The following is a 10508-nucleotide window of genomic DNA, read 5'->3' as shown; positions in this document are numbered from 1 at the left end:
CTCATTCATCTGCTAGTTTGAAACCATCATTGTATATGAGAACAGTAAGGATCAAGAATGAATGAGCAAGGCTTTCTCTTTACCCACAACAGTATAAATCCAATGAAGTAGCTAATGCTTAATATAAGTACCTGCCTAGCGAGCACAAGGTCCTGAGTTTGATTTCTGGCATTAAAAAAAACAAGAGTAGCGGGTAATCAGTGTACCATAAATATATTAATATTCTCTAGAGAAACAATTAATTAAAAGCATTTTTATACTTATGCAAGGGAATTTATCAGTTAGGTTTAACAGGACTGGAGGTAAAAGAGTACACATTGGCCATCAAATATTTTGATTAAGACAGCTGCATAATGATTGCATAAAATACTTTGATGTTAATTTAAATTTATAAAAATAGAAATGTTTGAAACTGTTCCATTATTTAGTTTTCATTCTATAAAATATAAAATAACTCTTTAGAAATTAATATTTTATTAAAATATCTGAAATTATTAAATTAGAAAGCAGATCAATTATAGTTCAAATATATTTGAAATTGTGATCCTAATAATATGAAATCTTAAAGACAGGCAAGAGATACAACGTAGTTTTATGACATATATATATATATATATATATATATATATATATGTTTTTTAATTATAACTTATTTCACATTACCTGAAAAGATCATGATATGATGAAGTTACAGATTCACAAGTGAGTTTTTTATAAAAAATTACACAAATAAAGTTTTGGTCTTTTTTTACATAAATTTCTTAATATCAAAGTCAATATATTTCCAGATAAATTTTGCCAAAAAAGTAAAATATATTCCTCTACTCCATTCAACAAATAATTAAGACCCTGTATATGTCTAGTGGGGAAAACGCACATCCCTCTTGTAAAGAAGACAAAGGACAAAGCCCTTGTTTTCAAGGTCTGACCGATTCTAGTGGGAACATTAAGAAAGGTGAAATACAGAGACTGTCATCTTTAGGACATGTTCTACAGACAGAAGGGTGGCTATCTGACTTGAATACATAATATGGTTCAATTCTTCATTGGTTATTGTGGAAGTAACTGTATAAGGATAGAACTCTCCTTATGGAGTCAGTGTCTTTATAAAAATAACCCTCAAGACCCAAGCCTCTCCTGCCAGTCATCGCCATTCACTAATTGCAGAGGGAGAAAACACAAGTTACAGAGAGGAGATGCCTCTCCTTGCCCCCCGTTAAACCATATCATTTTCATTGTTTTCTTTGGGGGGGGGGACTGGGGTTTATTCTCTTATATTTTGTTTATGTTAGCTCTGATGGTATGAGCTGCTATTTGAAAGATAGCAAGACATGTTGTGGAAGCCATTAAGTATTTACTACTGGCTTGTTTTGAGGTTCTTGATTGCATTCATTGTTTCGTTTTTATTGTTTCTGTTTTAGCCTGTTCTATTTAATTTTTAATATTTCTTTTTTGTTTGTTTGTTTGTTTTTTAATTTTGTTTAAAAGGAAAGAGAGAAAAAACAAAAACAAAAAAAAAAACAAAGCAATGTAAGGGTACAATTAATACACAACTACCAAAAAAAAAAAAAAAGAAAAAACAGTAAGAAATCACCAGTTAATTGATTACAACTATCATCCTAGAGACAGTTGCTCACGTCACAGTATCAAAACATACAAAGTGGACATTCAAACAGTGAGACTGCAAACAGTTGTGTTCAATGATCCAACCAATAACATTGATATGGGCATCTATTTAACACCCCTAAACACACTTGCAGTTGTATACTTTAGGGCACTTTTTTTCCTTTCTCTTTTTCACAACAAAATTTACGCATTTTGGGTTTTATTACTCCTTAATTCTTATTCCTTTTTTTTCCAAAAAAAATTTAATATTTTTGAAGGTGGTATGTGTAGCTATTTTGAAGACAACAAAGGCATTGCGGTAACTATTGTTGATTTCATAAGGTTTGGAAGTCCTGTATCATTTATTCTGGTTTATTTTGATTGACTTTATTGTTTTATTTTCCTTGTTTTTTTTCTTCTTTAAAATTAAAAATAACACTCCAGCAAATTTGCTTCTCTACACTTCTGTCTGTTTCTCTCAAACATTACAATCAAATAGTTCTCACAAATCTTGGAATATAGCACAATGATCTTGAACTTTTGAGACTTCAGAACTTTGAGAAAATGAAACAAATTGCCACTGTTTAAGCTACCCAGAATAGTTTTAACTAAAATATTTTTCTTCAAATAACATTTGACAATACATTAAACAACAAAAAAATTAAACTATGACTAGTCTTTAGATTGTCAAGTCTAAATAAATCTTTAAGATTTCATAAAAACTTTTTATCTGTAATAAACTTGTTGCCATGATGATATTTAAAAAAAAAAAAAGCAACAACAAACAAACTCTCAGCAACCATAAATTTGAATGGCAGTAAGTGGTTCCTTGTGAGACCTAATTATCAGAGCCTTGCTTTATCAAATGGATGTTTTACACACTCAAAAATATTGCAGCAAAGAGGTTGTAGATATATGTGGATATAGCAAGATTGACAGCAGAGGTATTTTTTTTTTCCTGGTCTTGATTATTTTGTTGAATGGAATGTCCATGCAAATGACAGATGCAAAGCAATTTGTTTATCTTCTTCTCAAGTGTTGCCTAAATGATGAGTTAGCTAGCAGGTGAAGGAAGTGATCACCATAGCTCTGATTTAGGGAGAATAGTGAGTTGATCATCAAACTGTAATACACAATAACTTGGAAGAGAATGTAATACCTTGATAGCTTCAAATCATAGAGAAGCACAACAGTCTCCCCAGTACTTCTGTGAATTCTTGGAGTCTTTTGTGTCTGGTAATACCCTTCTGTCTCTGGGAACCCATTTTTGAGTTCTGTCACTGCCCATCAACTTAAGCAGACAGCAGGCTCCTTTCAGAGGATCTATCCAGAGAGAAGACCCAGAATGAATACACACCAGTACATAGACCCCTGCACATCTCTACTCAGGATAGCAGCTCTTAGTAAGATGTGAGGAAGAGAGACAGCAAGTTTCAGGGAGCAGTGGATTTCTTTTTAAAAATGTTTAAGATTGTGCCCACCAAAAAGCATCCCCCACTGTCCCCTCTTCTCTCCCTCTCTACATTCTTCCTTTTGCCTCCTCCTTCTTTTCCTTTTTACTATCTTTCCTTTCTCTCATTCACGAGAATCATAAAATTCATGTTTTTCTGAACGTGTCTTGTACCTCAGTGTGGTTCTCCTGCTTTATTCCCTTGCCCGTGGCAACTTTAAATCTTCAGGCTATAAATTCTTTTTTGAAGGGATATATGTTTGCAGAGCATAATGATTACATTCACTGTAGGAAATTGGTATATATACATAATGCACTTCCATTCCCATCTTTCTCATCCACCTTTTTTAAATTTTTATTTTTCTTGCATCATATTCATTTAAATATAGGAGCTTATATAGTTAATTACCATATATGCAGATTGAAAACCAGACCTATATACCAAGGCACATGTAAAACATGAAAGACTAAATCGTGATAAACTTTTCAATATCTTATCCATATTGGATTATAAAAGCTTTTTTTATTTCTCATTTTTGGCCTTATCTTTTATTTCATAATATATGTAGTATTATATACATACTTCATATATATATATATATATATATATATATATATATATATATATGAAAGAGAAGCCATTCAGTATTTAGGTTCATGTGCTTAAATTGTTTCACTTAATATTAGTCTCAAGGTGCATCTGTTTTTCTACAAATGACTCATTTATCCTTCTTTATTGCAGAATACTTCTCTGTTGCATATAAATACCATACTTTTATCTATTCCTTTGTTAATCAACCTACCAACTGTTTCTAAGATTCAGCTTTTATGAGTGGGGCTGCTAGAATCATACATATGCATATGTAAGTGGTACGATAACTCTTGGAGTTGATACCTAGAAGAGGAACAGGTGACTTAAGTGAAAAGCCTAGTCTTAGTTTTTGAGGAATCTCCATGCTGATTTCTATGATTGTAAAGATTTGTACTTCTGTCAACAATGGAGAAGTGCTCCTTTCTCCCACAATCCTACCAGCATTTGTTATTGTTTGATTTCTTCATAACAGCCATTTTTTTTTCTGGGTGGACATGAAATCTCAGTGTTGTTTTAACTTGAATTTCTCAAATAGCCAGTGATATGAACACTGCGTTTTTTTGCGTGTATCTATGGGCCATTTGTATTTCTTCATCTGAGAACTATCTAATTATTTCAGATGCAAATTTTTTATTTGGGTCATTAAATTTTGAAGGCTTATTTTTTTTTTTTTTAGTGCTTTATATACTCTAGATACTAGACTCCTGTATGAGAAGTAGCTAGAAACATATTTTCCCATTCTGTAGTTTGTGTCTTCATTTTGTTAAGTGCTCCTTTTAGTGTAATAAGTCTGCCAGGACCAATTAGTCTAAATTTGATGAGTTAGAGTAGCATAAATGTATTTTATTTCAGGGAACCAGAAATCTGAAATCAAGGTATAAACAGCATCCTGCCCCAAGGCCACTTCCTCCTCACTTCTCCAGGTTTTTGTGGCTTCTGTCATTCACTGAACTGTGACTGGAAAGTCTCAGCCTCTGCTCAGTCTTCCTACAGCCTTTTCCTTTGCTCTGTGTGGTTTCTCCTTTAGAGTTTCTTCTGATATTTTCATTAAGAGCTGCCACCTTGCTAATACTAGATGAATGCAAGACTTTTGATTTACATCTACAAAATCTTTTTCTCTTCCTGAATAAAGCCACATTCATAGACTCAGAATTTTGGAACATAGATGTTTAGAGGACCATTAGTCAGCATACTGTAGCATCTCTCTTAACTCAGTAGTCCAGGGATAACTTCAAAGGCGATTTCTTCCCTAAGACAGATCTATGAGAGAACTGAAGATTAAAAAAATATATAATACATTGCACATGTATGTAAGACTGCTAAAGATTGTAATATATATCCTGAAATAAAATTTTATTGTACTATGTATAATACTGCTTCCATTTAAGTCATACATATTTTGCATGCATATATATAACTATTTTATAAATATTGTAAATATTATATGTAACATGTAAGTTGAAGATTAATTATATCATTTATAATACAATACATTATAATATTTTATATAAATATAAGTAAATATAGAAGTATAAAGGTATATATATATATATTTACTCTCTAAGAGTATTCAAGTGAGTTGCCTCAAGGAAGTATGGAGTTTTTGAGATTGATTTATGATTAGGCCAAATGTAAGAATATAGCAGTAGTTATGGGTTCTTTCATAAATTACTGTTATTTCCAAAATGCTTTTCCTACTGTTGAATTTTAATATTACTTTAAATATTTGTACAAAATGGTGTTAATGTTTTATTAATTTTGCATTTTTATGATTTTTACTGATCAAACAATTTGAGCTATTATATGCAGTGCCTGGATGTTTTGAGCAGTGAGTACAATTTTTATGATTTACATTGATTTTCAAATATACGGCTTGATGTGTTTGATGAGTTTTAGAAAATTTTCATTCATTTTCTCATCAGTTACTACTTCTATTTTATTTTTCATTCTTAGCTCTTTTTCTGTTATTGGGACTTAAACTCCTTTCCTAATTCTTAAAATATTAATGAAACATGCTACAACTCTGTAATGTATTACTTGTATCTCATTTCTGTATTTTATGGATTTTTCCCCTAGATTTTTTTTAATTCAAGTTTGCTTATTGTATTGTAATATATACTTTGAATTTCATATTTCTTTTTTATTATGTCTAATATTTGGTTGATTTTTATGTCTTGATTTTTTATTTTCTCACTTGAGATTTTTAATGGATATTTTAATTACTTTTTTATTTTCTGCTAGTATTGAACATAAATTTCATGAAGAAATTCATCAGAATTATTTTGAAGTCTGTGTGTGCTAATAAGAATACCATGACTTTTTTCCTTCTGTTTAATTTTATTTGACACTTAAAAATATAAACTGTTATAGCTGGGCATGTTGGCACACTCCTATATTCCCAGGACTTGGAAGGCTGAGGCAGGAGGATCTTTGTGAGTTCGAGACCAGCCTGGGCTATGAAGTGAGCTCATGGTCAGCCTGAATTGCATAGCGAGATACTGGCTCAAAAAGACAAGAAAAAAAAGTGTGCTATATTAAAGAATAAGCTGTATACATGAACTTGGTACCATGTGATATTTTGATGCATTTATACACTGTGTGTTGTTGAAGCCAGATGGAGGATATCTAGTTCCTTAAGTATTTATTCTGACCTTATGTAGAAAACATTTAAAATCTTACTTTAAGTTGTGTGGGTAAAGTAGCATATACTTGTCCTTTGTAATCACCACACTGCAGGTGTGGAACAACAGTGTCCATTTACTGAGAATTCTCTACCTCTTCCTTCTCCTACTCTCTCTGTTTTAGGCTGACCATCTTTCCACTCTTACAGGAGATCAGATTGTTCAGAGACTACAAAGCAGTAAGAACGTACACCACTTGTCTTTCTGTCTATTGTTTATATTTTTAACATAATGATCTCTCCTAATACCTGTGTCATTGAAAATAACAGGGTCAATTTGATGCTTGTTTAGTATTTCATTGGGTACGAGTTTCACTTTTTCCTTATTGATTCATCAGTGTTGGGGCACGAAGAGTGCTACCATTTTTCCTCTTACTTCTCCTTCTCTTCTTTTTCCTCTCCTTCTCCTTCTCCTCATATTCATATCCCTCTCCTTCTCCTTCTCTTCCCAGCTCTTGTGAACACACGGCTATGAACATGGAAGTGTAGATGTCTCTTGAATGTATTGGTTTCATCTGCTTTTATGTATACTCAGTAGTCAGACATCTATGTTACATGATAGTGCTATTTTGGACTTTTTTGAGTAATTTCTATACTGTTTTTACATGTTTCTTCCAAATTATTATCCACAGATAGTTTTTTTGATATGCCCTCCAGGACTCATTACAATCTGTCCTTTTGATAGCTGTCATTTATATTGGAGTGAGATAGTATTGCACTATAACTTTGATTAGCACTTCCCTCATGATTAGTAATTCTGAAATATTTTTTTTAAATTTTATTTAAGGAGAGAAAAAAAAAGCAAAATGAAAAAAAAAAGGTGGCAACAACATAGAATTCCCCCCAAAAATAAACACTAAGAGATCACTAGTTGATAAATTATATATTGTCATCTTAGAAATAATTGTTCAAGTTACAAAATTAAAGCATAAAAAGTGGATATTCAAGCAGTGAGACTGCAAACAGTTCTGCTCAATGAACATTTTTTAATGTACTAACTTACACTTATATATCTCTTTTGGAGAAATATTTATTTAGGTTCATTTCCTTTTAAAATGAGGTGGTATACAATTCTATTATTTAATTTTTTAAAATTTCCTTCTCTTTTGTGGTTATCAATTCTTATTCAATGTCTGATTTTGCATTTCTGGTAAAATGTTTTTGCCCATTGAATAGTTTGTTTCTTCCTGTTTTTGTTTTCCTTTCATGTATATAGACATAAATTTGCTTTTGTTTCTTTTCTTTTAATGTCCTTTCCAAAGAATAAATTCTTGCCTATCCCAGTGTCCTTAAATATTTTCCTGTGTCTTTTTTTTTTTTGCTAAATCACACCACTATTTTCTAACTCACACAGGAATTTATTTACTCCTAATTTTTCTGAACCAGTGAAAAATAGAGGTCCAGTTCTAACCCTCTGCACATGGATACCTAATTTTCTGATAACCATTTATTTAGAAGCCTGTCCATCTTCTATGTGTATTTTTATCATTTTGTATGTGTCTGACTTTATGATTATGACACAATATTTTGAAGCCTGTAGTGTTATAGAGTAGTTTGTAGTCCAGCTATTAAAATTTTGCTTGCTTAAGATATATTTGGTTGTTCAGAAATTTTTGTGATTTCATACCAATTTTAAAGGTTTTTTTTCCTAATTTGTAGATCAATGTCCTTAGTATTTTGATAACCATTTTGTTAAATCTGTAGATTAACTAGTAAGTGCATCTTAGCAATATTGATTAGTTCAATATTAGTTCACATTAGTTCAATGAACATGGTCAATATTTGATTCAGCATATATTTTTGCCTTATTTAAAGGGAATCATAATTATTGATCAACTATTGTTGAGAGTCTGAGGAGCAAAGTTGTAATTCTTCAAGTAGTCTCTTAGTTATTAATACTTTTCCTCTGAAGGGAAGAAAAATGGATGCTTTCAGGACAGTGGCGTACCAAGTGCTGCAGCCCCAAATGAATATATAGCTATATGTAAGAAGTTCTCAATGTTTAAATAAGTATTATATGCAATACCAAGGTTATGATTAGATGTATGTATTTGAAGAATATAAACACAAACTTTGTTCAGCTGTTAAGATTGTGAACTAATTTTGACTACAGCACAGTGACCTAATATAGTGGATATGACTAGTTGTTATTGCTCCCTTTTGCTGGAAATGACAGTGCAGGGCTAGGGCAGAGGAGCAGCTAAGACAATGAAACTATATGCCAAGTGTGAAAACATGTCGGGATAACGAACACGTTCATCAGCCTATACTCTCACATACAGTCTCTCTCTTCATTTACTAGAAAGTGCCTGTATATTGGTAATTGTTTGTGAGAATTCATCAATTATACATCTGAGACTTGTGAGCTACTCATTTATAGGATATGAAACAACATATACAAATCAGTGACATTACATTGCCTATCAAGGAACTCTCCAAAAACAGTTTATAGAAAATCTTAGTTACAATACTATCAAAAAAGATACAAATATTGAAAATTAACTTTACCAAAGAGGTGAAAAATTTTACTCCGAAACATGTAATACATCGGTGAAAATATTAAATCAGGCACAAGTAGAGAAATAAATAGCCTGTGTCCATGGACTAGTATGTTTTATATTAAAATATCAATAATATACAAAATAATCTACAATTCATACTATTCCTTCAAAATCTTAATGATCTTTTAGACATAGAGTAAACAACATTGCATTTATATGAACTCTAAAAAATTCTCAGTAGTAAAATAAATCTTTAAACAGAGCACATTCGGAAGCATCAAAATTTTTGACTTCAAAATACAGTATATACATAGTTAATAAAAATAGTAGTTTCCTTGTATGAAGGCAGACATCTGGTTCAATGGACAGAATGGAGAATTGAGATATGAACCCACACAGGAGGCTAAAGTCCTTGAGCAAATTTTCCAAATTTTCCAAGAATACTGGATAAAATATGACTTCTTTAAGAATCAATGTGTGAATACTGGAGGTCTACATGTCAAAGAATGAAACATAATCATATATCACTGACAAAAAAACACTTCAATAAATATTAAAGAGTTAAACGAAAGATCTGAACATCTATGATACAAATAATAAAGCATAAAAAATATAGGAGCTTGTTTTCAATGTTATTTTTGACTATGATTTCTTTCATATAACCAACAACAGGCAATAAAAACAAAAAGAAGGAAATAGGGAAGTAGGTCTATATTAAAATACAAGGAGAGATTGTGCATAGCAAACATCACAGTGAAAACACAACCTTTCAGAATGGGAAAAATATCCTCCAGGTGTATATCTGTGTTAGATTAGTAAACTGGTGTTCAATTTAACACCAGCTGAACTGAGTCAGTGTGGTGCTGAGTGGGGATGGCGCGCCTGAGGATTGTTGCCAACACAAAAAGAGACCTGGAGAGGAAGAGGTGTTGTTGTGTGATGCTGCTGGTACTCCTGTTGCTGTTGGTTCTCCTAGAGGAGCTTGGTGAACTTCGCTTCTGACATGACCTTGGCTGTTCTCACTGTCAGAGGAGCTTCGGATCTTGTAACTGAGAATGGCTGTGATGCACTTTGGGGGAGCTCTGGGCCTTCAAGCATTGCTTCCTGGCTCCAGAGGGGAAGATGGTGGTACACCATTAAATCTCCCGGAAGCTTGTGAAACTAGCTTCCTGATAGGAACTCTGCTGTTCTCATTGTTGGAGGAGCTTGGGACTTCATTGTGGCTGAGAGTGGCTATGGTAAGTTTTGGGGGAGCTCTGGTCCTTACTGTGGGGTGGTATCCTGGTTCTAGTACAGATTCCTCACCCTGCTGGCACAGATCCTTCATTCCGTTGGCACAAACTTTCTGGCTTCCACTATTGATCTTTGGGCCTTCTCAACACAGATTTGTGAAACAGAATTGCATGAGCCATTATTATGAGTTCTAGGTTTTCAGCTGGACTCATCCAGGATGTTGCCATGGGATCCAGGCCCTCAGCTGGATCCTTTGGGTCTTAGTGTATGAACGGATTTCTTGCACTCTTTCTTATGTATTTAACTATTTGAGTGACTGTCATAAAAAATTATGAATTATGTGTCCCACATTAGACTATTTTCCTTGAAAACCATGAATGCAAAAAAAAATCTAATGAGGAATATCCAAAATACGTGAGAATCTTTAGCAACTCAACAGCAATGAGA

Source organism: Cavia porcellus, unplaced genomic scaffold (assembly GCF_034190915.1).
Source record: "Cavia porcellus strain 051 isolate PalLab524CR breed Dunkin Hartley unplaced genomic scaffold, mCavPor4.1 scaffold_14, whole genome shotgun sequence".
Lineage (NCBI taxonomy): Eukaryota > Metazoa > Chordata > Mammalia > Rodentia > Caviidae > Cavia > Cavia porcellus.
The sequence above is the reverse complement of the archived record's forward strand: the minus strand, read 5'-3'. Positions refer to the sequence as shown.